The 4,098-nt window shown below is 37.5% G+C and overlaps 1 protein-coding gene across 1 annotated transcript in view; it reads left to right on the forward strand.

Annotated features, from left to right (window-relative positions):
• The first annotated feature begins 1,701 nt into the window (after positions 1-1,701).
• Positions 1,702-4,098, forward strand: part of LOC102211221 (ATP-binding cassette sub-family A member 1-like) — a 50,765-nt gene continuing 48,368 nt past the window's right edge. Inside the window, exon 1 of the mRNA XM_013911632.1 lies at positions 1,702-1,721. The gene's annotated coding sequence lies outside the window, so the exon portion shown is untranslated. The remainder of the gene's footprint in view (positions 1,722-4,098) is intronic.

The raw sequence follows: 4,098 nt of genomic DNA on the forward strand, positions 1-4,098 counted from the left end.
CTGTGCTCTCCTCTTTTGTCTCATTCCCCCGTTATCCATCTGTGTATTTAAGCCCTTTGTCTTCATCTGTTTGTTGCTGGATGGCCTGCGCATCATCCTCTGCTTGTTCCAGGGTTCCTTGTCTCAGGTTTTCCTGTTCTGTGTTTCATGTCTCCAATCAGGTTTTTAGTTCCTTTGTATTGCTTTTGTAGTTGCTTACTTTAGTTTAGTCTTTGACATTTTCCTGTTTTTGTTTGTATTCTGTCCTCACTGTAAATAAAGGCTCACTCACAGTTATGTCTGCACTTGGGTCCTGTCTCCCTCTGCTCCACACATCTGCCACTGCAGATGTGACATTAAAGAAGAGAAAACAGAATGTTGCTGTTTTTGTGGAAGTTTCATTAAAGGTTGTAGAGCAAAGTTGCATCAAACCTGTTGGTACCACATTTTTCTATCTAAATTCTAAATTTGTGCTTTACATTGAAGTAAACATTTTGACGTGTAAAAGTTTCAGTACTACTTAAAGCAGCACTGACTATTTAAAATGTTAAAATCAATGCCTGGTTCTGCTTGGTTAACTCTTTCATTTTTGCAACTGGGGAAAAAAAAACCCTCAGAGTAAACACCCTTGGATGAGGAAAGGCAAGAAAACTGATTCTTTTCTTTTTCAGTAGATGATTTGAGTGACTGTTCCATTTTACCTGAAATACAACAGCTATCAATCTTATTTCAAGTCTCTAATGTAACTTTATTTCTCTGGCTGTGTGAATTAATACTTCAAACCATCAAAGGCTTCATGAGTATTTTGCAATTAAATTTCCTTGGATTGTGGGAACATGAAGTCTAACATATTTAATAAACTCAGGACTTAACTCTTAAAACACATTTTAGCAGGCTGACCAAATCGAAGCTGTATGACAAAGTTGTAAAATACACTACATTTGTTGACAATCTTCAGCTGAACTGAATCAAATTTAAAAAATCTGTTGTTATAGTAAAAGCAATGCTCTAACTCTGCTGTGAGAGTATGTAATACACTAAATCAATGGAGCATTTTTCTAGGATGACAGTATTTCTCTGTAAATGTGACTAATTTCACACTATTGATGTCAACTCTGCATTCGCACTGATGCAAGAGATAATCTCACTAGATCATCAGGAGTTAAAGATCAGAGTTAAAGACACTCTGTGTGCGTTAAAGAGTTAAAGACAGCATCAAATAAGCCTCATTACTTCATACGTCATATCTTTGTACCTTTTAGAATGGTACAAAGTGGGAAAGGTCGAAACAAGTTTTTAAAAAAGGCAAATACAATAACCAAGTGAACTGAAAATGTATACAGATGTTTTGTTTCACAAAAGTGCTTTTCCAAATGTGGTGCAGCAGATGGCGCTAGAGACCAGCATTGCCATTGCTGCTGGTCTTGCTATTGCAGCTGGAGTCCAAAGAGAATAAGAGGATTCATTCCACGGATCCAGACCTTCATGGTCATTTTGAAATTATATTATGTAACAAGTATGGACAACAACATATACGTAGACTCTACAAGAACACACAGAAAAACAAATGCACACTAAACTGAAAGACTGTCCTTCATGAGAGGACATAATGCACCTGGGACCAACCAGAGCAGACTACACAAAGATACTGTGGCCTTCATACAAAAACAGCACTGACGGGAAAATGCTGCCAGTGAAGCATTACCAGGAATAAGACGCTGTTACCATAGTAGAGAGAAGAGGTGAGGAAAGAAAAATGTATCCTTTTCTGTATGAGATTTTTCAGATTAGCAATATGTATGTTTGGAAATGGTAAATGGCCTGCTTTACTTAGTCCCTATGGACTGGGGTGCAGGGCGTAATGAAGTTTTACTACTGTTAAAAATATTGTTGAAAAAGAAATGTCATGAAATGTGTTTAAACATGTTGATCAGTTAATATAGGTATATTTACTGATCGACATGTTTGTCGATCAGTAAATATATACCTATATTAACTGACATAAACATATATTTACTGACATATATCAGTAAATATATGTCAACCAATAGATTTTGTCTATTTATAAAGCTAAATGTTATGATGTGATAGAAGTGACCAGAGAACTCAAAAAAACTGTAAAGAGAACCACAGTTCATCAGATTCTGGGGTGGCAAAACTCTAGTCTTCTTTGAGGGAGACACAAGGACTACTTGAACAGATGAGAGAAAATGCTATTAGTGAGGCTGCAGACATCATTCTTCAAGTTTAATAGTGTTTTTGTCCTTTTGTGCAAAGAAGAAAAATTGGAGACCATTCTTCTAGTTTCAGTTCTATTTTAGGAATATAAAAGCAAACTACTTTGAGAACACATCGTCCTCACATCAGGCTAAAGGAAATGAAATACAAGACTGACAGCAGAGACGTTCACACCCTATTGGTAAATGTAGCTGAAAGAAATGAGAGTTATATGTTCCTACTTTTCACCTAGAGAATTTCATGGAGTTTCAGTATGAGATATCAGGCATTTCCTCGAGGCAACGGCCCACTCCCACAAACTAACTGCTCGCATGACTGCTTAGGTAAGGCTTCATTATGATACTGCTGCTTGCTGCAAGTTTTTCCTGTAAAAGAAATAACTAGCCTCAGCCTCAGTCACGTTGTCAAAAGTTTTTGGACTCGCTTGTTAAATATATTTTATGTATACACACATCAGTGTGTTTTGTTCAGTGTGCTGTGCATGGATTTGACACCAGGATAAGGGATTCTTCCAGGTTTCATGGAGACTAAGAGGCTGACTAAATCATGATGGAATCCTGTAGCTGGTTCCCGGGTTCCACTGGCCAAAGCCATCACATGACAAATTTATTTATATCCCCAAATCACTGGCTTCGCCAAAAATCGCCAAACCAGCTTTCAGCAAACCAGCTCGGGTTCACAGCAAAAAAACCCTAGCACAAGCACGTGCGTTTAGATGTCTTTTGGGGTCATCATCTTGCTATCAAATATACCCATTCTTAACATTTTTTCTTTTCCTTTTTAGACTTCTCTTTCCATTTATCCTATTATCAATTCAACATTTAATTTACAACTTTTTTCTTATATTTGGCTTTAACTTGTGCTTTTTGTATCTTATTGCACAATAATAATATTTTCCTAATACCTCACTGTTATACCAAGACAATTTAAACCTAAGTCTTTAATCAAATAACTTCTTAAGGAGGGTTTTTGGCTGAGAGATGGCGCAGGTTGCCATGCAGTGGTTTTTAGCCCTTTTCTCCTCATTTCTCTGCTTCTCCCCTCCTTCCCCTTGTCTCTCACGTGGATGCGGCGAGAGCAGCATGAGGAGGAACGTTAAAAAAAGAAAAAAAGGCTCATCTTTTTTCACTGGGGCAGCTGTGCTGGTTTGCAGTCCCCTATTTGTGTCCTCTCTTCTCACAATCTACACCTCTGCTCTTTTTCTTCATTTTTCCATGCTTCCTTCATTTTTTTCTCGTTTGAGTTGTTCAGCTTTGTCTTTTTGATCTCAACTAGGTTTTCCTTTAATTTGCTTTCACTAACATTGTAGCAGATCTGAAACATGTGCAGGCAAGTGCAGGTTCCAATAAAAGTGAATTGTGTGTTTTTGACAGTCGCTGGACTGGAAAAATGAAAATCTACTCATGAAATTGAAGTGAATAAAAGACATTTCTGAGGCTTGAAGAACTAACCTTTAAAAATGTAATTGAAATGTTTTTCTTAGATTATGCTTTGATCTAAGAATCAGCTATCACCATCACAATGATGATCAGTCACATGTTTACACACATCTGGCATTCTAGCTGTCTGTTATTATGCATCATATGGTCAAGCGGGTCCCACAACAATTTATTGGTGTTGGTGTGCTACCTGATTCACTAGAAACAGAATGTCAGATGACTGCTTCACTTTCTAAATAGTTGTTACAAGTTTTGGAGCAGTGCTTTGGGTCACTGCACTGTTATGGGAGGAAAACAGCTCTCATTGATGTTTGTCCACAGGGTGTGGTGCTGTGTTAGAAGGGAGTATGATACAGTAGCCTTTATCAAGCACAAACGTCCCACTTTACCTTCATTAAAATACCCCAAACTCACAATTTTCACAATGCTTTTTTTAGTCACC

Source organism: Pundamilia nyererei, unplaced genomic scaffold (genome assembly GCF_000239375.1).
Source record: "Pundamilia nyererei isolate P.nyererei 1_Seehausen unplaced genomic scaffold, PunNye1.0 scaffold00068, whole genome shotgun sequence".
NCBI classification, from domain to species: domain Eukaryota; kingdom Metazoa; phylum Chordata; class Actinopteri; order Cichliformes; family Cichlidae; genus Pundamilia; species Pundamilia nyererei.